This window comes from Oncorhynchus keta, chromosome 10, assembly GCF_023373465.1.
Source record: "Oncorhynchus keta strain PuntledgeMale-10-30-2019 chromosome 10, Oket_V2, whole genome shotgun sequence".
NCBI lineage: Eukaryota > Metazoa > Chordata > Actinopteri > Salmoniformes > Salmonidae > Oncorhynchus > Oncorhynchus keta.
Genome location: NC_068430.1, coordinates 44,747,932 through 44,773,116, shown reverse-complemented (window position 1 = coordinate 44,773,116; position 25,185 = coordinate 44,747,932). Strand labels below are relative to the sequence as shown.

Below are 25,185 nucleotides of genomic sequence, written 5' to 3'. Positions count from 1 at the left end.
CTCTCTATGCCTACCTCTCCATCCCTGCCTCTCTATCCCTCCCTCTCCATCCCTCCCTCTCCATCCCTGCCTCTCTATCCCTCCCTCTCCATCCCTGCCTCTCTATCCCTCCCTCTCCATCCCGGCCTCTCTAACCCTCCCTCTCTATCCCTCCCTCTCCATCCCTGCCTCTATCACTCCCTCTCCATCCCTCCCCTCTCTATCCCTCCCTCTCCATCCCTGCCTCTCTATCCCTCCCTCTCCATCCCTGCCTCTCTATCCCTCCCTCTCCATCCCTGCCTCTCTATGCCTACCTCTCCATCCCTGCCATTCTATCCCTCCCTCTCCATCCCTCCCTCTCCATCCCTGCCTCTCTATCCCTCCCTCTCCATCCCTGCCTCTCTATCCCTCCCTCTCCATCCCGGCCTCTCTAACCCTCCCTCTCTATCCCTCCCTCTCCATCCCTGCCTCTCTATCCCGGCCTCTCTATCCCTCCCTCTCTATCCCTCCCTCTCCATCCCTGCCTCTCTATCCCGGCCTCTCTATCCCTCCCTCTCTATCCCTCCCTCTCTATCCCTACCTCTCCATCCCTGCCTCTCTATCCCTGCCTCTCCATCCCTGCCTCTCTATCCCTCCCTCTCCATCCCTGCCATTCTATCCCTCCCTCTCCATCCCTGCCATTCTATCCCTCCATCCCTGCCATTCTATCCCTCCTTCTCCATCCCTGCCTCTCTATCCCTCCCTCTCTATCCCTACCTCTCTATCCCTGCCTCTCTATCCCTCCCTCTCCATCCCTGCCTCTCTATCCCTGCCTCTCCATCCCTGCCATTCTATCCCTCCCTCTCCATCCCTGCCATTCTATCCCTCCATCCCTGCCATTCTATCCCTCCCTCTCCATCCCTGCCTCTCTATCCCTCCCTCTCTATCCCTACCTCTCTATCCCTGCCTCTCTATCCCTCCCTCTCCATCCCTGCCTCTCTATCCCTGCCTCTCCATCCCTGCCATTCTATCCCTCCCTCTCCATCCCTGCCATTCTATCCCTCCCTCTCCATCCCTGCCATTCTATCCCTCCCTCTCCATCCCTGCCATTCTATCCCTCCCTCTCCATCCCTGCCTCTCCATCCCTGCCATTCTATCCCTCCCTCTCCATCCCTGCCATTCTATCCCTCCCTCTCCATCCCTGCCATTCTATCCCTCCCTCTCCATCCCTGTCATTCTATCCCTCCCTCTCCATCCCTGCCATTCTATCCCTCCCTCTCCATCCCTGCCTCTCCATCCCTGCCATTCTATCCCTCCCTCTCCATCCCTGCCATTCTATCCCTCCCTCTCCATCCCTGCCATTCTATCCCTCCCTCTCCATCCCTGCCTCTCCATCCCTGCCTCTCTATCCCTGCCTCTCCATCCCTGCCTCTCTATCCCTCCCTCTCCATCCCTGCCTCTCTATCCCTGCCATTCTATCCCTCCCTCTCCATCCCTGCCATTCTATCCCTCCCTCTCCATCCCTGCCTCTCCATCCCTGCCTCTCTATCCCTCCCTCTCCATCCCTGCCTCTCCATCCCTGCCATTCTATCCCTGCCTCTCCATCCCTGCCTCTCTATCCCTCCCTCTCCATCCCTACCTCTCCATCCCTGCCTCTCTATCCCTCCCTCTCCATCCCTGCCTCTCTATCCCTCCCTCTCCATCCCTGCCTCTCTATCCCTGCCAATCTATCCCTGCCTCTCCATCCCTGCCTCTCTATCCCTCCCTCTCCATCCCTGCCTCTCTATCCCTGCCAATCTATCCCTCCCTCTCCATCCCTGCCATTCTATCCCTCCCTCTCCATCCCTGCCTCTCCATCCCTGCCTCTCTATCCCTCCCTCTCCATCCCTGCCATTCTATCCCTCCCTCTCCATCCCTGCCATTCTATCCCTCCCTCTCCATCCCTGCCATTCTATCCCTGCCTCTCCATCCCTCCCTCTCCATCCCTACCTCTCCATCCCTGCCTCTCTATCCCTGCCTCTCTATCCCTCCCTCTCCATCCCTACCTCTCCATCCCTGCCTCTCTATCCCTGCCTCTCTATCCCTCCCTCTCCATCCCTGCCATTCTATCCCTGCCTCTCCATCCCTGCCTCTCTATCCCTGCCTCTCCATCCCTGCCATTCTATCCCTCCCTCTCCATCCCTGCCATTCTATCCCTGCCTCTCCATCCCTGCCTCTCTATCCCTCCCTCTCCATCCCTGCCATTCTATCCCTGCCTCTCCATCCCTGCCATTCTATCCCTCCCTCTCCATCCCTGCCATTCTATCCCTGCCTCTCCATCCCTGCCTCTCCATCCCTACCTCTCCATCCCTGCCTCTCTATCCCTCCCTCTCCATCCCTCCCTCTCAATCCCTGCCTCTCTATCCCTGCCTCTCCATCCCTGCCTCTCTATCCCTCCCTCTCCATCCCTGCCTCTCTATCCCTGCCATTCTATCCCTCCCTCTCCATCCCTGCCTCTCCATCCCTGCCTCTCTATCCCTCCCTCTCCATCCCTGCCTCTCCATCCCTGCCTCTCTATCCCTCCCTCTCCATCCCTGCCATTCTATCCCTCCCTCTCCATCCCTGCCATTCTATCCCTGCCTCTCCATCCCTGCCTCTCTATCCCTCCCTCTCCATCCCTACCTCTCCATCCCTGCCTCTCTATCCCTCCCTCTCCATCCCTGCCTCTCTATCCCTCCCTCTCCATCCCTGCCTCTCTATCCCTGCCAATCTATCCCTGCCTCTCCATCCCTGCCTCTCTATCCCTCCCTCTCCATCCCTGCCATTCTATCCCTCCCTCTCCATCCCTGCCATTCTATCCCTGCCTCTCCATCCCTGCCTCTCTATCCCTCCCTCTCCATCCCTACCTCTCCATCCCTGCCTCTCTATCCCTCCCTCTCCATCCCTGCCTCTCTATCCCTGCCAATCTATCCCTGCCTCTCCATCCCTGCCTCTCTATCCCTCCCTCTCCATCCCTGCCTCTCTATCCCTGCCAATCTATCCCTCCCTCTCCATCCCTGCCTCTCCATCCCTGCCTCTCTATCCCTCCCTCTCCATCCCTGCCATTCTATCCCTCCCTCTCCATCCCTGCCATTCTATCCCTCCCTCTCCATCCCTGCCATTCTGTCCCTGCCTCTCCATCCCTGCCTCTCTATCCCTCCCTCTCCATCCCTACCTCTCCATCCCTGCCTCTCTATCCCTGCCTCTCTATCCCTCCCTCTCCATCCCTACCTCTCCATCCCTGCCTCTCTATCCCTGCCTCTCTATCCCTCCCTCTCCATCCCTGCCATTCTATCCCTGCCTCTCCATCCCTGCCTCTCTATCCCTGCCTCTCCATCCCTGCCATTCTATCCCTCCCTCTCTATCCCTGCCTCTCCATCCCTGCCTCTCTATCCCTGCCTCTCCATCCCTGCCATTCTATCCCTCCCTCTCCATCCCTGCCATTCTATCCCTGCCTCTCCATCCCTGCCTCTCTATCCCTCCCTCTCCATCCCTGCCATTCTATCCCTGCCTCTCCATCCCTGCCATTCTATCCCTCCCGCTCCATCCCTGCCATTCTATCCCTGCCTCTCCATCCCTACCTCTCCATCCCTACCTCTCCATCCCTGCCTCTCTATCCCTCCCTCTCCATCCCTCCCTCTCAATCCCTGCCTCTCTATCCCGGCCTCTCCATCCCTGCCTCTCCATCCCTGCCTCTCCATCCCTGCCTCTCCATCCCTGCCTCTCTATCCCTGCCTCTCCATCCCTGCCTCTCCATCCCTCCCTCTCCATCCCTGCCTCTCCATCCCTCCCTCTCCATCCCTCCCTCTCCATCCCTGCCATTCTATCCCTCCCTCTCCATCCCTGCCTCTCCATCCCTGCCATTCTATCCCTCCCTCTCCATCCCTGCCATTCTATCCCTCCCTCTCCATCCCTGCCATTCTATCCCTCCCTCTCCATCCCTGTCATTCTATCCCTCCCTCTCCATCCCTGCCATTCTATCCCTCCCTCTCCATCCCTGCCTCTCTATCCCTCCCTCTCCATCCCTCCCTCTCAATCCCTGCCTCTCTATCCCGGCCTCTCCATCCCTGCCTCTCCATCCCTGCCTCTCCATCCCTGCCTCTCCATCCCTGCCTCTCTATCCCGGCCTCTCCATCCCTGCCTCTCCATCCCTGCCTCTCCATCCCTGCCTCTCCATCCCTGCCTCTCTATCCCTGCCTCTCCATCCCTGCCTCTCCATCCCTGCCTCTCCATCCCTGCCTCTCCATCCCTGCCTCTCCATCCCTGCCTCTCCATCCCTGCCTCTCCATCCCTGCCTCTCCATCCCTGCCTCTCCATCCCTGCCTCTCCATCCCTGCCTCTCCATCCCTGCCTCTCCATCCCTGCCTCTCCATCCCTGCCTCTCCATCCCTGCCTCTCCATCCCTGCCTCTCCATCCCTCCCTCTCCATCCCTGCCTCTCCATCCCTCCCTCTCCATCCCTCGCTCTCCATCCCTCCCATCCCTCCCCTCTCCATCCCTCCCTCTCCATCCCTGCCCTCCATCCCTCCCTCTCCATCCCTCTCCATCCCTGCCTCTCCATCCCTGCCTCTCCATCCCTCCCTCTCCATCCCTGCCTCTCCATCCCTCCCTCTCCATCCCTCCCTCTCCATCCCTCCCTCTCCATCCCTGCCTCTCCATCCCTCCCTCTCCATCCCTGCCTCTCCATCCCTCCCTCTCCATCCCTCCCTCTCTATCCCTGCCTCTCCATCCCTGCCTCTCCATCCCTGCCTCTCCATCCCTGCCTCTCCATCCCTGCCTCTCCATCCCTGCCTCTCCATCCCTGCCTCTCCATCCCTGCCTCTCCATCCCTGCCTCTCCATCCCTGCCTCTCCATCCCTCCCTCTCCATCCCTGCCTCTCCATCCATCCCTGCCTCTCCATCCCTCCCTCTCCATCCCCCTCCCTGCCTCCATCCCTGCCTCTCCATCCCTATCCCTCCCCTCTCATCCCTGCCTCTCCATCCCTGCCTCTCCATCCCTCCCTCTCCATCCCTGCTCTCCATCCATCCCTCTCTATCCCTCCCTCTCTATCCCTGCCTCTCCATCCCTCCCTCTCCATCCCTGCCTCTCCATCCCTCCCTCTCCATCCCTCCCTCTCAATCCCTGCCTCTCTATCCCTGCCTCTCCATCCCTGCCTCTCCATCCCTCCCTCTCTATCCCTGCCTCTCCATCCCTGCCTCTCCATCCCTCCCTCTCTATCCCTGCCTCTCCATCCCTGCCTCTCCATCCCTGCCTCTCCATCCCTGCCTCTCCATCCCTCCCTCTCCATCCCTGCCTCTCCATCCCTACCATTCTAACCCCAGTTTTTTATATAACAGATTTTTGCCGCTGACGACTCTCCACTTCTATCATATAAAGTTAAGCTTTTCACCGCGTGTGTGTTTGTGTCACAACACCCGCTAAGCGTTTCCGTCCCATCAAACTGGTCGTGTGTGTGTGTGTGTGTGTGTGTGTGTGTGTGTGTGTGTGTGTGTGTGTGTGTGTGTGTGTGTGTGTGTGTGTGTGTGTGTGTGTGTGTGTGTGTGTGTGTGTGTGTGTGTGTGTGTGTGTGTGTGTGTGTGTGCGTGCACATGTGTGTGTTGTCTAATAAACCCATCAGCAGAATTTTAAAAAACATATGCAAAAAAAAAAAAAAAGGCCAGTCAGAGGAAAAGCCCACGTTGGAGCTTTAACTGACCGGCAGCTTCTGAGTTGCACTGAATGTTCCTTAGTGAATGTTCCTTAGTCAATGTTCCTTCCTGAATGTTCCATAGTGAATGTCCCTTACTAAATATTCCTTAGTGAATGTTCCTCAGTGAATGTTCCTTAGTGAATGTTCCTTCCTGAATGTTCCATAGTGAATGTTCCTTACTAAATATTCCTTAGTGAATGTTCCTTAGTGAATGTTCCTTAGTGAATGTTCCTTCCTGAATGTTCCATAGTGAATATTCCTTAGTGAATGTTTCTAAGTGAATGTTCCTTAGTGAATGTTCCTTACTAAATATTCCTTAGTGAATGTTCCTTAGTGAATGTCCCTTAGTGAATGTTCCTTACTAAATATTCCTTAGTGAATGTTCCTTAGTGAATGTTCCTCAGTGAATGTTCCTTAGTGAATGTTCCTTCCTGAATGTTCCATAGTGAATGTTCCTTACTAAATATTCCTTAGTGAATGTTCCTTAGTGAATGTTCCTTAGTGAATGTTCCTTCCTGAATGTTCCATAGTGAATATTCCTTAGTGAATGTTTCTAAGTGAATGTTCCTTAGTGAATGTTCCTTAGTGAATGTTCCTTAGTGAATGTTCCTTAGTGGATGTTCCTTAGTGAATGTTCCTTAATAAATGTTCCTTAGTGAATGTTCCTTCCTGAATGTTCCATAGTGAATGTTCCTTAGTGAATGTTCCTTAGTGAATGTTCCTTAATAAATGTTCCTTAGTGAATGTTCCTTCCTGAATGTTCCATAGTGAATGTTCCTTAGTGAATGTTCCTAAGTGAATGTTCCTTAATAAATGTTCCTTAAGTGAATGTTCCTTAGTGAATGTTCCTTAGTGAATGTTCCTTAGTGAATGTTCCTTAATATATGTTCCTTAGTGAATGTTTCTAAGTGAATGTTCCTTAGTGAATGTTCCTTCCTGAATGTTCCATAGTGAATGTTCCTTAATAAATGTTCCTTATTAGTGAATGTTCCTTACTGAATGTTCCATAGTGAATGTTCCTTACTAAATATTCCTTAGTGAAGGTTCCTTACTGAATGTTCCTTAGTGAATGTTCCGTAGTGAATGTTCCTTACTGAATGTTCCTCACTGAATGTTCTTGTTCTAGCATCTTCTAGAGAATATTTTGTGTGTCAGGGAACACAGGAAGGTAACTCTCATTACTCATAACTCTCATTACCTGGCATCCCCCTGATATAGCCAGGTAACCCGCAGCAACCGAAAAGATGAAAGGAGGAAGGAATTCTTGAGGAGAGGAGAGGAGAATGAATGAGAAGAACAGGAAGTCTGTTCCCATGGGATGCATATGTTGTGCCTGTGAGCCAAGTGCTTAACCTACATTACTCAGTCTGTGTGTGTGTGTGTTGTCCATGTGTTGTGTATGTTTGTGTTATTTATACTCAAAGCCCCCTAGTATACGGCTTCTACTGTAAGACACACTATCAAACATTTACACTCCGTAGCATAGTCTACTGTAACACACATGCTAAAAGCCCCAGACAGCATGGTGATAACCTACATACGTAGCTCCACTGACTGTCCAGATGTGTGTGTGTGTGTGTGTGTGTGTGTGTGTGTGTGTGTGTGTGTGTGTGTGTGTGTGTGTGTGTGTGTGTGTGTGTGTGTGTGTGTGTGTGTGTTAGTCGTGGATTGTAATCTCAACTGTAAGGCTCTCTCCCTCTTTCTCTCTGTCACTCTCTCTTTCTCCCCCCCCCTCTCTCTCTGTCTCTCTCTCTATTCCTCTCTCTCTCTCTGTCTCTTATCTCTTTCTGATTGTGGCATATAGAGAGAGATTGTTATATTTTAAGGTTAATAAAATAATGCATACTGTGGGGTTCGTTAAGGTTACACTTCTGCCTGCCTGCCTGCCTGCCTGCCTGCCTGCCTGCCTGCCTGCCTGCCTGCCTGCCTGTCTGTCTGTCTGTCTGTCTGTCTGTCTGTCTGTCTGTCTGTCTGTCTGTCTGTCTGTCTGTCTGTCTGTCTGTCTGTCTTCTCCACCAAATGTCTGAGGCTGAGACAGGACGCTTTATGAGTTTACTGTTGAGGTAAACAAAATACAGATTGGACTCCAAGACTGATGCTACTAGGGTACTCCTATGGTACTAATCTTAATTATGCTAATGACTGTGACATGGTGACCATAATGAAGGCTTTTCTTAGTGGTCACCTGTTAATGTCTTTGTCTGAGAGGAACCACAGCCAACATTTAGCTTCTCTGTCTGTTAGGATGGGACGGGGGGGAGACTTAAGTCTTAAGATGATATTGAAGTCAAACAGACAGTTAGCGTTAAGAAAGAGCAGCTCATCAGAATTCGCATATATTATTCCCAGCCGTCCCCCCTGACTAACTGTAGCAGCCCCCCTCCTCACGGCATCAGGACACACACACACACACACACACACACACACACACACACACACACACACACACACACACACACACACACACACACACACACACACACACACACACACACACACACACACACACACACACACACACACCACTGCTTTCCTGTACACACACACGCACCGTACTGCCAGGATTCGGCTGTGTCTCTGGAGCTGTGGACCTGGCAGGGTCGAATGAGCCTGCGGATAATGAATAACTTTGGGAGTAATGCTGATGTCTGTAGCAGTTGGAGTAAAGGAAATATAGCCTACCATTGTCTGTGAGAAATTCTCTTTTTGAATACAAAGTACATGTTTTAAAACAAGTAAAAAGGTGCATAGTGCATTTGGATAGTATTTAAACCCATTGACTTTTTCCACATTTTGTTTTGTTACAGCCTTATTCTGAAAATGATTCAATTGCCTTTTTCCTCATCAATCTACACACAGTACCCATAATGACAAAGCAAAAACGGATTTTTAGACATTTTTGCAAATGTATAATACATTTTAAACTGAAATATCACATTTACACGAGTATTCAGACCCTTTACTCAGTACTCTGTTGTAGCACTTTTGGCAGCGATTACAGCTGTTGAGTCTTCTTGCATATGAGGCTACAAGCCTGGCACACTTGTATTCAGGGAGTTTCTCCCATTCTTTTCTGCAGGTCCTCTCACGCTCTGTCAATTTGGATGGGGAACGTCACTGCACAGCTATTTTCAGGTCTCTCCAGAGATTTGATTTTGATTTGATTTGATTTGAGATATTCGATCGGGTTCAACTTCGGGCTCTGGCTGGGCCACTCAAGAACATTCAGAGACATGTCCTGAAGTCATTCCTGCGTTGCCTTGGCGGTGTGCTTGGGGTCGTTGCCCTGTTGGAAGGTGAACCTTCACCCCAGTCTGAGGTCCTGAGCACTCTGGAGCAGGCTTTCATCAAAGATCTCGCTGTACATTGCTCCTTTCATCTTTCCCTCGATCCTGACTAGTCTCCCAGTCCTTGCCTCTGAAAAATATCCCCACAGCATGATGCTGCCATCACCATGCTTCAACGTAGGGATGGTACCAGGTTTCCACCAGACTTAATGCTTGGCTGTCAGGCCAAAGAGTTGTATCTTGGTTTCATCAGACAAGAGACTCTTGTTTCTCATGGTCTGAGAGTCCTTTAAGTGCCTTTTGGCAAACTCCAAGCGGGCTCTCATGTGCCTTTTACTGTCTTCCGTCTGGCCACTCTACTATTAAGACCTGGTTGTCCTTCTGGAAGGTTCTCCCATCTCCACAGAGGAAGTCTGGAACTCTGTCAGAATGACCAGTGGGCTCTTGGTCACCTCCCTGACCAAGGCCCTTCTCCCCCGATTGCTCAGTTTGGCCGGGGCGGACAGCTCTAGGAAGAGTCTTTGCGGTTCCAAACTTCTTCCATTTAAGAATGACGTAGGCCACTGTGTTCTTGGGGACCTTCAATGCTGCAGACATTCCTTTCCCCAGATCTGTGCCTCGACACAATCCTGTCTCGAAGCTCTACAGAAAATTCATTCGACCTCATGGCTTGGTTTTTGCTCTGACATGCACTGTCAACTGTGGGACCTTATATAGACAGCTGTGTACCTTTCCAAATCATGTCCAATCAATTGAACTTACCACAGGTGGACTTCAATCAAGTTGTAGAAACATCTCAAGGATGATCAATGGAAACAGGATGCAACTGAGCTCAATTTTGAGTCTCACAGCAAAGGGTCTGAATACTTATTTAATAAGGTATTTCTACTTTTTTATTTTTTATACATTTGAAAAAAAACCTCTGAAAGCCTGTTTTTGCTTTGTCATTATGATGTATTGTTTGTAAATTGTGTGTAAATTGATGATATATATATATATAATCAATTTCCACAATAATATAAATCATCAATTTACACACAATTTACACACAATGCCCCATAATGACAAAGCAGAACAGGTTTTCGGAATTTTTTACACATTTATACATATATCATTTGTTTAAATACATTTCAGAAGGAGGCTGCAACGTAACAAAATGTGGAAAAAGGGAAGGGTCTGAATACTTTCCGAATACGCTGTATGTACACAGATACTGTAGTATTTTAGCATTTGACATTTGGTTTTTACTCAACCCTGCGTTAGATTGTGTGAATTTCCATTAAAAGGCTACAGTCAGAATGTCTGGTAACCAGTTTACATGACATCTTCCCTGTGGTTATGCTGCAGCAGATTGAGTTACTGCATAAGCTATGTTATATATCCACAACAGTTTATCCAAAGGCTAAACGCTTTAGACACATACATTCTAATGTATATTGGTGAAATTTGTCGAAGACAAATTACCGTTCGGGGACAATAAAGTTGATTTGATCTTATCTTATTTAATATTACCCCGTGTGCTTTTCCCTTTCGCTCAATGACACAGTCAGTGGCTTCAGGCTTGGACTCAGGATCTGATTGGATTTGGTGTCAGTCATCTGTTGTCTGGTCTGCAGAAAAGCAGCGTCAACGGAAGTAATCACATTTACCCCAGCCAGTCCTCCCTCCTCAGCTAGAACAAAAGCCTGCTCATAGACCGTGCTTTAGTGGCAGACTCAGAGGATGTGTCCCAAATGGCACCCTATTCCCTATATAGTGCACTACTTTTGACCAGAGCCCTATGGCACTATATTCCCTATAATATATGGAATACATGCCATTTTAGTGCATTACTATTGAGCATAGCCCAATGGCAACCTATTCCCTATTCAGTGCACTACTTTGAGTAGCCCATAGGGCTCTGGTCAAAAATAGTGTGTTATATAGAGAATAGAGTACAATTTGGGACGCATACTCAGACTTATTCTCTATTGTGTTCTCTATACAGGGCTCTGCGAGTACATCAACACTCAGAGTCTAACAGAACACTCAGTGAACGGAACTGATTACAATTAATGGAATTGGTGGCTCCATAAAGACATAAGTTCTTCCTGGTCTCTTAATGACATCATCTCTACCTCATCCCACTTCATCTTATTCGAGTTTACTGGCTGGCTGTGTGTGTGCTGATGATTGTGTGCTGTGAGTGAAAGACAGTGTGCGGCATAGAGTTGGATAGAAGGCTCTTCTTTACCATAACGCATAGCTTCTGTGACAGCATGGGCAGCATTGTGGCACATGAGCCATCTATCTAGTAGAGGAGAGATGTGCCTAGTGGCCTTAATTAGCTCCGGGGGAGGAGTGGTGAGTGTGCCTTGGGGTTTGGTGAGGGGGATAGGGGGTAGGGGAAGGGGGTAGGGGGTAGGGGGTAGGGGATAGGGGATAGGGGGTAGGGGATAGGGGATAGGGGGTAGGGGATAGGGGGTAGGGGATAGGGGATAGGGGATAGGGGGTAGGGGGTAGGGGATAGGGGATAGGGGGTAGGGGATAGGGGGTAGGGGGTAGGGGATAGGGGGTGGGGGATAGGGGATAGGGGGTGGGGGTAGGGGTAGGGGGTAGGGGGTATGGGGTAGGGGGTAGGGGGTAGGGGATAGGGGGTAGGGGGAGGTTCTGGTGCTTGTTGTTATTCCGCTGATAGATTTCTGAGCCTTAAATTAATGGATTTGTCAGCAGCTTCAAAACCGTTCATCCTATTTTTAACCACACACATATGGACACTCACACAGGCACACAAGCATCTACACACACACACACACACACACACACACACACACACACACACACACACACACACACACACACACACACACACACACAGGAGGCTGCTGAGGGGAGGACGGCTCATAATAATGGCTGGAACGGAGTGAATGGAATAGCGTCAAACACATGGAAACAAGGTGTTTGATGCATTTGATACCATTCCACTGATTCCACTCCAGCCATTACCACAAGCCTGTCCTTTAAGGTGCTACCAACCTCCTGTGATGGACACACGTACACACGCTCACTCTTTCTGTTCGCACAGACCACGCACACACACGCACACACACACACACACACGCTCACACACATGCACTCCAAATCACACCTTTTAACCACTTCACAACCATCGCAGATGAACATAATCACATGCACACACACACACACACACTGCTGTCAGTCATTTTAGCACCGTAGTCCCTGGGGGTTCTAATCACACCTCTTTCCTCTATCTCTTCTTTCTCTCCTCTCTAATCCCTGTCTGTTATCACAGAGAGAGGAGGGGTAGAGAGAGAGAGAGAGCCCTGGAGAGAGGGAAAAACAGACAGTACATCTGACTTGGAAATAGATAAGGGGGGAGTAAACAATAGAGAAAGAGACAGAGGAAGAGGAGAAGAAATGGGGGGGGTACATTTGGGAAGGAGATGGAGTGGGGGATGAGTCTGTCTACAGTATGTGTCTGTCCCAAGAGGATGTAACGTAGGACAACTCAACAACCACCATGCTCTCACCAGAATTAACCAAGATACATTTGAAAAACGGCATTTTGTAGAAGGATGAGATGGAGAGAGAGGAAGAGAGAAAGAGATGGAAAGAGGGAGGAGGTCCCAGGAGGAGGTAAAACTGCAGGACTCACCAGCCACTCCAGAATGGCTTTAATCACCACGGTAACCCCAGGCAGATGGGCCCACACTGGTAAATTAGGCCTCGCAGCCTTGCACACACACACACACACACACACACACACACACACACACACACACACACACACACACACACACACACACACACACACACACACACACACACACACACACACACACACACGCTGGTCTCGCTTTGTGTGTTACATACTCTATGGTACCTTTATGTGTGTGTGTTACATACTCTATGGCCCCTCTATGTGTATGTCTTACATACTCTATGGTACATTTATGTGTGTGTGTTACATACTCTATGGTCCCTTTATGTGTGTGTGTTACATACTCTATGATCCCTCTTAATGTGTGTGATGCATACTCTAGGGTCCCTCTAAGTGTGTGTGTTACATACTCTATGGTCCCTCTAAGCGTGTGTGTTACATACTCTATGGTACCTCTAGGGGTGGTGTTACATACTATATGGTCCCTCTAAGTGTGTGTGTTACATACTCTATGGACCCATCAAATGGAGCAGCAGCCTCAGAGAGAGGTTCATTACTGATTCATGACTGGCCTGTTCTTGACCTTCGCTTTTCATACATAGTCTCTGTGTGGCCAAAGCCTAAAGTATCATTCTCATCCCCAATAATAACTGTAAGACAAAGGACATAGACATCAGTCAGTTAGCTTAGAGCCGCTGCTGGATATAGAACTACAGTATAGCTGTGTTCATAAAGAAAGAAAAACTCTGCACTTTACATTTACATTTACATTTAAGTCATTTAGCAGACGCTCTTATCCAGAGCGACTTACAAATTGGTGCATTCACCTTATGACATCCAGTGGAACAGCCACTTTACAATAGTGCATCTAAATCTTTTAGGGGGGGGGGGTGAGAAGGATTACTTATCCTATCCTAGGTACATGACTGTAGATTACGTATATATCAATGTTGTTTCCTCTGCCTGGTTTTAGTCAGTTATATACTGTATATTGGCAATTTCGGGCAGGGGATTTTGTCTGTCTGAGAGATAAAGGAAATGTTTTGCTAGATGTTGGATCTTTCCTCAGTCGTAACCTCGGCAACCAGACATGACTGGAGGCAATCTTTGTTTAGTGTACCTTGTCTCTGAGTCAAGGGCAGGTGAGGTTCTCTCTGTACCACGGGCACGAATGTACACACACACATACACAAATGAGCGTACGTGCGTACCTACGTCCGCCCGCACATACACACACGCGCGTACGTGTCTGAGATGCAGGGGTTTGATAATGGGGAACACACCTCCAGCCGCACACTCCCGCTGGGGCTAGCCTCCCCTTGGTGGGTTTGTTGCTAAGGAGCCTTGGCGACCAGGCCTCTCTCTATTGGATGAAGTGGGACTGGGGGTGAGGAAGGGGGAGGAGAGGGAAGGAGGAAGTGAGACCCAGATGTGATAATGAGCTGGTGTGCTGTTTTTACATTTCTTCTAGGGAGGGGGGGGGGCGAGTTGGGATAAGCGAGAGAGGGGGATAAATGAGAGTATGGTGGGAAAGTGGATGAAGAGGAATATGGAGAGACAGAGAGAAGGTTGAAAGGAGGGAGATGGGGAAGGAAGGAGTGCTTAAGGAATAGAATGAAAGAGAGACTGAGGGACAGGGTGAGCACAGAGGAGAGATAAAGAGGAGAGGATCGAGTAGAGAGGGTGAGGCAGAAAAGGGAGAGCTTGTTTAAAGAGAGCGAGGTAGACAGTCAGACAGGGGCCAGACAAACCCCTCTAATTTATTTGGTTTCTAGAATGGAGCCATGCCTTTGTTTTTCAGCTAGCCCTTTTCAACACACACACACACACTTCAGCTCTAATCATCTGTGTTTATATAGCAGAGATCCATAACCTTCAACCCTCTGTTCCTTGGTCAGTGTAGAGCTGTAGGACTCCTCTCTTGTAGACTTTACTAAACCAGTCTCTACCTCACTCAGCAGTATGGGTCTTCCAGAGCTGGCTTCTCTGAAAGTGGAAGTGTCTCCCATAGCAAAGATGGAAGTCTCAATCTCATGGTCTTGGTGTGTGTGTGTATGTCTTGAGACTACAGATGTGGTCTGGGTGGTCTCGAGGGCTTTGGTCTAGGTTATTAATAAACAGGTTTTGTCTGGGTCTCGAGAGCTTCGGTCTAGGTTCTTAAATGGTATTGTCTGGCTCTCGAGGGCTTCGGTGTAGGTTCTTAAACTGGTATTGTCTGGGTCTCGAGAGCTTCGGTCTAGGTTCTTAAATGGTAGTGTCTGGGTCTCGTGGGCTTCGGTCTAGGTTCTTAAATGGTATTGTCTGGCTCTCGAGGGCTTTGGTCTAGGTTCTTAAATGGGTATTGTCTGGGTCTCGGGGGCTTTGGTCTAGGTTCTTAAATGGTATTGTCTGGGTCTCGAGGGCTTCAGTCTAGGTTCTTAAATGGTATTGTCTGGGTCTCGAGGGCTTCAGTCTAGGTTCTTAAATGGTATTGTCTGGGTCTCGAGGACTTCGGTCTAGGTTCTTAAATGCTATTGTCTGGGTCTCGAGGACTTCGGTCTAGGTTCTCAAATGGTATTGTCTGGGTCTCGAGGGCTTTGGTCTAGGTTCTTAAATGGTATTGTCTGCTTCTCGAGGGCTTCGGTCTAGGTTCTTAAATGGTATTGTCTGCTTCTCGAGGGCTTCGGTCTAGGTTCTTAAATGGTATTGTCTGCTTCTCGAGGGCTTCGGTCTAGGTTCTTAAATGGTATTGTCTGCTTCTCGAGGGCTTCGGTCTAGGTTCTTAAATGGTATTGTCTGCTTCTCGGTCAAGGTTCTTAAATGGGGCTTCGAGGCTTCGGTCAAGGTTCTTAAATGGTATTGGTCTAGGTTCTTAAATGGTATTGTCTGCTTCTCGAGGGGGCTAGGTTCTTAAATGGTATTGGTCAAGGTTCTTAAATGGTATTGTCTGCTTCTCGAGGGCTTCGGTCTAGGTTCTTAAATGGTATTGTCTGCTTCTCGAGGGCTTCGGTCTAGGTTCTTAAATGGTATTGTCTGCTTCTCGAGGGCTTCGGTCTAGGTTCTTAAATGGTATTGTCTGCTTCTCGAGGGCTTCGGTCAAGGTTCTTAAATGGTATTGTCAGCTTCTCGAGGGCTTCGGTCAAGGTTCTTAAATGGTATTGTCTGCTTCTCGAGGGCTTCGGTCTAGGTTCTTAAATGGTATTGTCTGCTTCTCGGGGGCTTCGGTCTAGGTTCTTAAATGGTATTGTCTGCTTCTCGAGGGCTTCGGTCAAGGTTCTTAAACAGGTATTGTCTGGTTTGTGTTTTAGTTCTGGGTCTCTGATTTTCTGGTCTTGACTCCATCTCTGTTTCTATTGTGTCTGACAGGTTTATGAATAGTGTTTTCATGTGGAGGGATGACATCTCACCATGACTGAAGTGTTAGGAAGGAGCACCCAGGGCAACTCTCTCTCTCGATCTCCCTCTCTCTCTCTTTCTCTCAGGTTTCATCCTAGTGATTCCCAGGCTTGTCTGACAGTTTATAATGGGTTGAATAAAGGGGCATCATGTACTTTGTGTAAGTGGCTGCTTATTTCTTCATTTGCATGCAAGGTTGTCCTCTCGAGTGAATATGTGCTCGCGTGACATTGCAAATTTCTTGTCCTTTGTCTTTGTGCCTGTGTTATGTATGCATAATTGCTTCATAACACACATGAGCTTCATGCTAAAGGTGAGAGGGGTCTTTAATATTTTAGAGAGGGGAGATGTTTGTCAAGTCATGTAGCAGAAGTAGACAGAACAACTGTCTGTCACTTAGCATATCCCTTAAAGTGTGTGTGTGTGTGTGTGTGTGTGTGTGTGTGTGTGTGTGTGTGTGTGTGTGTGTGTGTGTGTGTGTGTGTGTGTGTGTGTGTGTGTGTGTGTGTGTGTGTGTGTGTGTGTGTGTGTGTGTGTGTGTGTGTGTGTGTGTGTGTGTGTGTGTGTGTTAGCTTCCCAGGTCAAGTGAGTCAAGTCGAGTCAAATACCTTCACGCCAAGTGATCATTTTACTTTAAGTTAGCTTGTCTGCTATTCTATGCCATTACATATGCTAGCCGCCAGGCCACTGTCAGTGGTCATTAATACCCATGGTTAACACCGTTATAGTTATTTGTCAGTGGTTATACAGTTATTTGTCAGTCATACCAGCGGTTCTGAGGCTTTCAGTCATGACCCAGTAGATGAAGTACAGTGTATATCTAAGCCACTCCACAGGAGAACTTTCCCACTACCCCCCAGTGCATCCAGAGTACCGAGACTCCATTTGGGAAACAATGATTTGCTCAGGGAGCTGGTTTTCTTTTCTACGTCAATGTCTTCATGCATAAAGATTTGGATTTAGCCTCACGTGTCTCCGAGTTCAATTTTAGAGTAACACAGAGTGTTAAAGTACGTGTAAGTATTACCCTAGTTTTCTTCACCTCATTGTGATTACTGTTAAAAGACGTGAGTTAATAAATCATGGGCCTGTGATTTTACACAATCTATTCGCGAGTGCAGAAAGACAATGTGGGTAAAAAGGCCACAGCGTAAGTCCTGTTCATTCATCCATATGTTCATTCATTCATTTGAATGTATGCTAGTAGAGCATTCGTGTGTGTGTGTGTGTTTGAACACTCCGACCCAGATCTTACACACGCCTGGAGGAGAGACCTCATGGTTCCTTCTTTAGACTACATCTCCACATCTGGTGGAATCATGTAGCATAGTCACTCACCTCTCTGTCTTTTTGTCCTCCGTGTCTCTCTCTCTCTCTATCTCTTCATCTCTCTCTCTCTCTCTCTCTCTCTCTCTCTCTCTCTCTCTCTCTCTCTCTCTCTCTCTCTCTACCTCTCTACCTCTCTCTACCTCTCTCTACCTCTCTACCTCTCTACCTCTCTCTCTCCCTCCCTCGCTTTCTCTCTCTCTCTACCTTTCTCTCTCATTTTCTCTGCCTGCCCAGCTTCCCCTATCTGTGGCTATCTCTATCTCCACTTATCCTACTTTCCTTCTAGCCCTCTCCCTCACCCCCCCCACACACACATTTGTGTGATGGGCAGAACTTGACAGAGGGAAGCAAAAAGATGGGAGTTCTTCTACGCTGTCTCTGCCAACCGTGTTACAGTGATGTAGATCACATTTCTGAGACCAAATCCTCCTCTTTCCAAGGTTTGTATGACACATCCTTCACTGAACCCAGACTTGTGTATTTTCCCAAAGACACACATGATATCTGGTTCAGCCCTTCTGATTAAGGCACCATGCTGTTGCAGCTTGGTTTGGCTGCCAGGTTCAAATAGATTTAACGCCTGTGTGTGTGTGTTACTGTGTGTGTGTACCTCTGTGCGCATGTGTGTGTGTGTCGCCGCAGGCGGCCCAGTCATCATTTATTAACGAGGCTCATAAGGCTGGGCAGTTGGACACAGGAAGTGCTTTAGCTTGCATCACTCCAGGAACCCTGTGATTGATTTATCTGGGATGGAGCGAATTGATGCTACCTCATGTCCCCCTCAGGGCTGGAGAGAGAGAGAGAGAGACACACACACACACACAGATATACAGACACATAATGTCCACGCACACACAAACACACATCATTTTGTCCTTCCTCCTATCTCCATCTGTCTGTTCCTCCACCTGTATTTTATCTGTTCCTTACATTGGCATCACATATGAATCATTAACAGAGACTTACAATAAATAAATACACTTTTTTGTTGTTGCAGTAAACCATCCTTTCCTGTCTTACATTTTCTGTCTCTCGTCATCTCTCTCTCTCGTCTCCTTCTCTTCCTCTTTCCTCTCTCCCCCTGTCCTCATCCTCGACATGTCCCTTCTCTCTCCTTTCCTCTCTCCCCTCCCCTCCCCCTATCCCCTCCCCTCTTCTTCTCTCCCCTCATCCTCTCCTCCATTAAAACTAGGTCATTCTGCAACAAAGTACCAGTGCTCCTGCCAAGCATGACATCCACACACCCTGTGCCTGGCAACCGCTTGTTTATCCTCCCCTTCCTTCATCTTCTCTGTCGTTCATCCCATCCATCTTACCTTCCCTCGGGTCACTCACTACTGCTCAGTTTTCATTTGGACTTGGTGCTCTGCTCTTTGGTATCTGGATCTTGCTGTAGCCAAGGAGAGCCAGATACTAGAGGCGCGCGCATAGAAACACATACACGTATAAACGCATGCTGCCTTATAGACTCTACTCTACCATCACTATGGTAACAGGAGTATGATGTCATTGGGGTAGAATGTTTGATCCCTGACTCATTACTGTGTGACCTCTGACTTGTGGCTCAGCTTTCACGGCCACACCTTCCCTGCAAGTGTGTGTGTGTGTGTGTGTGTGTGTGTGTGTGTGTGTGTGTGTGTGTGTGTGTGTGTGTGTGTGTGTGTGTGTGTGTGTGTGTGTGTGTGTGTGTGTGTGTGTGTGTGTGTGTGTGTGTGTGTGTGTGTGTTTATTGGAGGGGATGTGTCTGCGCTGTCCAAAGACCACTGGTAATGGACAGGGTCAAAGGTTAGGCCAGGAGGCCAATAGCGGGGGATAAGAGAGCACACTCAAACACGTCCTCTCACCCGCTCTCCCTACACTGGAAAAGGGTATGGGGGTTGGATAGTGAGAGACACAAACATGAGGGAATAGCAGGTGATAGACTGGACCGCCTTCTCCTTGTCTAACACACGCACAAGCGCACACGCACACGCACACGCACACACACACACACACACACACACACACACACACACACACACACACACACACACACACACACACACACACACACACACACACACACACACACACACACACACACACACACACACACACACACACACAGTCTTGACAGACAGACACTACTCAGCCAAGGTGTTTGGGTGGTTGTGGCCATAGGGTTTGTGTCTAGGTTTTTCGACAACGGAAGTGGTCCCGTCTCCATACAGACTCCACACAGTGTATGTTGCTCATGCTTAACTGGCTGCGAGTGTTTTTTCATGTCCCTGTAACTCTTGGTAGGAGTCCCTGGTGGATGGTAAATGTGAACACATGGAGGACAATGAACATATATTCCCCTCTGTGTGTGTCTTACTGCCCCACCCTGTTCTCTTCATGGCATGGCCCTATGGTGCCTGACTAACACACACACACACACCATTACAGGGGTTCCTTTGCAGGCTAGTGATTACAGTAAGACCAGACTTCTGAGTAAGCTCCTGGTTAAGATCCATCTATCACCTTATACTGTGTGGCACGCTTCAAAACACGGTGTTAGTTTGACTTATTAAGCTTCATAATTGGACATTAAAAGTTCACTGATGATGACTGTGGATGATTCGTTGTTTTTTACAATTTTATTACGGGTTAATTAGGAAAATCCTTTTTTTTTAAACCGTGATCACGGCGAAAGGGATTGGTTTTCTGGTTAAAACACTCTGGAGACTAAGCTCTGGTGCATAATATTTAAAAAAACAGATTTTCCCATTGATGTCCATCAATATAAATGGTCACGGTTTTGTCATTCAGATACTCAATGTAGAAATCCAAGATGTATGAGGGTTCTATCAGGGGCCATAAGAATAACACACTCCCTGAGACCTGAGTGGGGAGGAGGGAAGGGGGGCTGGACTTTTATGAAGGTCGGACGGTCAAGGGAGGTGGGGCGGAAAGAGTGATGAGCGGCAGAGGATTGACGGACGACAGGATGGATGGCTGGATGTGGAGAGGGATGTCACTGATCGCGCAGCTATCTCCTGGCCTGTTAGACTGACCTCCGGTCACGTATAGCTCACACACACACACACGCACACGCACACACACACACACACACACACACACACACACACACACACACACACACACACACACACACACACACACACACACACACACACACACACACACACACACACACACACACAGTTCTGTGTGCCCTGCCATCCACAGTGACTAGCTATGACCCTGTTAGCTAGCAGTGTAGCCTGGAGGCAGAGTGACTAGGGAAGTGTTATGTACTAATGCTACACTACTACTGCAGGCTTGCTCAGTACAGCACACTCACTACCCATCTAGAGCACTGCTGTTGTGCCCTTCAGACATGCTAGGCACTTAACCTAGAAAACCACTGCCCTAGTCGCCCAGCTGCTCAATCGACTCTGATACGAATAACGTAGTTCCACATGAACTCTGTGTCATAACGATGACTTTAAAAAAACAATGTTCACTTTTTTTGACGTGTCTTATGTCATTGTTACGTCAGTGTTCTTTAGCCCTTGTAAAGATTCATTCAATGATTGCTGAAGTGTTGTGTGGGGGCGGGGCCCTGTGTGTGTATACCATGGCCCTTGCAGACAAGGCATTTTGTCAAGGCATGGCATCTTTTGTCTGTGCGTGCCTACATGTGCATGTTTGTGTGTGTAGGTGTCTGAAAGTTTGTTTTCATGTGTGTAATGTGTGTGTATGTTTGTGTGCGCGTGTGTGCGTGTGTGTGTGTCTCCCATAGTGAGTTCTATGTAGTATACTCAGTGTTCTCTCCTCAGGGCTGTCTGTGCTTAAACAGCAATAAAGGCAAGAGAATAAGGGATGAGATCGTCTAGTCTTTTACATCTTCCCGGTCTGTGTGCTCTGCTGCTCCGGCTCTCTCCTTTCCAGGTGTTTCTCCCGTGGTGAGCCTGCTTTAAACCTGGAACCATGGCTGTAAACCTGGAACCATGGCTGTAAACCTGGAACCATGGCTGTAAACCTGGGGCCATGGCTGTAAACCTGGAACCATGGCTGTATACCTGGAACCATGGCTGTAAACCTGGGGCCATGGCTGTAAACCTGGAACCATGGCTGTAAACCTGGAACCATGGCTGTAAACCTGGAACCATGGCTGTAAACCTGGGGCCATGGCTGTAAATCTGGAACCATGGCTGTAAACCTGGGGCCATGTCTGTAAACCTGGGGCCATGGCTGTAAATCTGGGGCCATGGCTGTAAACCTGGGGCCATGGCTGTAAATCTGGAACCATGGCTGTAAACCTGGGGCCATGGCTGTAAACCTGGGGCCATGGCTGTAAATCTGGGGCCATGGCTGTAAACCTGGGGCCATGGCTGTAAACCTGGGGCCATGGCTGTAAATCTGGGGCCATGGCTGTAAACCTGGGGCCATGGCTGTAAATCTGGGGCCATGGCTGCCTGGCTCACAGACAACACAGTTCTTTTAAAAAACTCAATGAAACAACAGTGGCATGAGACGAGCGTGTTTGGCTCTGTGTCAGATGCACACGCATGCACACACACACACTGTATCGACACACACACACCGTCCGAGGTGTGTAGTATTTGTGAGCTATTCTTCCACTCCCTTACTGTCTTCCTGCATTGAGGCAAACAAAGGGATAAGTGAAGCGTCAGCAGATCTGAATAGAAAGAGAGGGTTTTTTGGTACTGAGCTTCTGAGACTCCTCGATTTCCACTGATTTTCCACATGAATCATCTAAATGTGTATTTTTTTCTCTCTCTCCCTTTACAGGTCTGAGCAGTTAGCGTTTTAATCAGCGAGGACATAGAGGGTTTCGTCGACACATTGACGTAAGTCTCAGAAGCATTGTGTCTGTCTGTGTGCGTGTGCATTCATGCATGCGTGTGTCTTGATGTTCGCTGGTCTTTGTCCAGACCTTGTCTCTCCCCCTCAGACTGATACGACCCTGACAGAACTGTCTACTGTCGGTCTGTCTGTCTGTCTGGGGCTGTCTACTGTCTGTCTGTCTGTCTGGGGGCTGTCTATTTGTCTGTCAGCTATTGTTGTCTGCTTCACCTCAATCCAACTGTGCGCTTTCACGTGTGTGTGTGTGTTTGTGTCTGTACTGTGACAGCTGAGGAGCTGGTAAAAGGAGTGAAAGGAGCAACCGAGTGTTTCAGTTCAGACGATTTCTGCTTTTTGGGGGGGAGGGGGGAGGTGGGAGTGCATCTTGGATGTGTGTCTGAGACCCGTCTTTACTGTGTGACTGTGTAGTGGGGTGGAATGGGGTGGTTTGGGGGGCTGAGGGTAATTGTGTGTGATAGGTACTGGGGTATTTTTAGAGCTGGAACAGGGGACGCGGCCTCTGGCCTGACTGGGGGGGAAGGGAGGGAGGCAGGGGTAGTTAATGTGTCAATGCCTAGGGCACTGCCACTGTCTGAAAGAGACAGACCAGGGCAGAGAGATAGAGATAAAAAGAGATGGAGAGGGGGGATAAATAGAAAGGCAGAGAGAGAGAGAGAGAGAGAAAAAGAGATGGAGAGAGGGTGGATAAATAGAAAGGCAGAGAGAGAGAGAGAAAAAGAGATGGAGAGAGGGGGGATAAATAGAAAGGCAGAGAGAGAGAGAGAAAAAGAGATGGAGAGAGGGTGGATAAATAGAAAGGCAGAGAGAGAGAGAGAAAAAGAGATGGAGAGAGGGTGGATAAATAGAAAGGCAGAGAGAGAGAAAGAAAAAGAGATGGAGAGAGGGGGGATAAATAGAAAGGCAGAGATAGAGAGAAAAAGAGATGGAGAGAGGGGGGATAAATAGAAAGGCAGAGAGAGAGAGAGAAAAAGAGATGGAGAGAGGGGGGATAAATAGAAAGGCAGAGAGAGAGAGAGAAAAAGAGATGGAGAGAGGGGGGATAAATAGAAAGGTAGAGAGAGAGAGAGAAAAAGAGATGGAGAGAGGGGGGATAAATAGAAAGGCAGAGAGAGAGAGAGAAAAAGAGATGGAGAGAGGGGGGATAAATAGAAAGGCAGAGAGAGAAAGGGGGAAAGGGAGATCGAGAGAACAATAAATAGAGAGAGAGAGAGAGAGAGAGAGAGAGAGAGAGAGAGAGAGAGAGAGAGAGAGAGAGAGAGAGAGAGAGAGAGAGAGAGAGAGAGAGAGAGAGAGAGAGAGAGAGAGAAGGGGCCTTGGGTACCGGGGTTTACCCTCACACTGCCATATTGTTGTGGGCTGTGTGTCATTAACCCCCTTCTGACACGTGATAATCAGCCCCCAGCACAGGAACACACAAACCCTCAGTCATACACATCCACTTGTTTCCATTCTATAGTCAAAGCACTAGATCATCACTCATTGTCTTGGATACAGTCTACAGTCTGTACCTTGTCTGTTCAGCACCAACAAATGGACTTGAGACCAGACCTGCAAATCTAGATGCCATGTATTACCCATCCACAGATGGGCCTCCTTACTTTAGCTCTCAGGGGGGAAATGGCCTCTCCAAAACACTCTTCTGTGTTCTAACAAAGCAGAGTGTCACAGATAAATTTCATGTCACCATAAACTGAAATCGCTCCACAGGGCTAGATCACTCCAGCTGCTAATGCACACCTGAACCAGGTTATGAAGGTTCTCTAACACAGAGAGACTACATGCCAGCAGAGACAGAGAGATATCAAGTTTTACTTCACTACCTGCTATGCCAATCTGTTAGCCTGTGTAATAGGTGGTTGGAATAGCTATTTGGGGGGGATTTAGGTGCATTAGGCACACACTCGCACTTCCCACTCATGCACACACACACACACACACACACACACACACACACACACACACACACACACACACACACACACACACACACACACACACACACACACACACACACACACACACACACACACACACACACACACACACACACACACACACCCTCCACTACACCAGAGCTTATTAATTTTACCTACTCAGCCCTGTCTCTGAGGTCCATTATCCCACAAGAGCTCCATTAGCCTTCATCACGTACCCTCAGAATGGCATAATGGAACAACCCATTACCGTCACACAACCGGATTAGGTAGCAATGACACGGGCGGAGCAACAGCAAAGGGGGGTGGAAAACATACACTACATGACCAAAAGTATGTGGACACCTGCTCATCGAACATAACATTTCAAAATCGTGGACAATATGAAGTTGGTCCCCCCTTTGCTGCTATAACAGCCTCCACTCTTCTGGGAAGGCTTTCCACTAGATGTTGAAACATTGCTGCGGGGACTTGCTTCCATTCAGCCACAAGAGCATTAGTGAGGTCAGGCATCCCAAAGGTGTTTGATGGGGTTAAGGTCAGGCTCTGTGCTGGCCAGTCAAGTTCTTCCACAACGGGCATTGTCATGCTGAAACTGGAAAATGACCTTCTCCAAACTGTTGCCACAAAGTTGGAAGCACATAAGTGTCTAGAATGTCATTGGATGCTGTAGCGTTAAGATTTCCCTTTACTGGAACTAAAGGGGCCTAGCCCAAACCATGAAAAACAGCCGCAGACCATTATTCCTCCTCCACCAAACGTTGCAGTTGGCACTATGCATTTGGGCAGGTAGCTCTGTCCTGGCATCCGCCAAACCCAGATTAGTCCGTTGGACTGACAGATGGTAAATCGTGATTCATCAGTCCTGAGAATGCGTTACCACTGCTCCAGAGTCCATGGCGGCGAGCTGTACACCTCTCCAGCCGACGCTTGACATTGCGCATGGTGATCTTAGGCTTGTGTGCGGCTGCTCGGCCACGGAAACCCATTTCATGAAGCTTCATAAAAAACAACACTTACAGTAGACCCTGCTCTAGCAGGGCAGAAATTTGACAAACTGACTTGTTGCCACGTTGAAAG

At 48.9% G+C, this 25,185-nt stretch overlaps 1 protein-coding gene across 20 annotated transcripts in view; it reads left to right on the top strand.

The window, feature by feature from the left end:
- LOC118388822 (neurofascin) overlaps positions 1-25,185 on the top strand; it is a 156,106-nt gene that overhangs the window by 61,312 nt on the left and 69,609 nt on the right. For 19 of the 20 annotated variants that reach the window (XM_052527115.1, XM_052527117.1, XM_052527114.1 and 16 more), the window contains exon 2: positions 22,097-22,155. The gene's annotated coding sequence lies outside the window, so the exon portion shown is untranslated. Of the gene's footprint in view, positions 1-12,554; positions 12,667-22,096; positions 22,156-25,185 lie in introns of those variants that run through there. The other variant, XM_052527111.1, reaches the window with a different exon arrangement.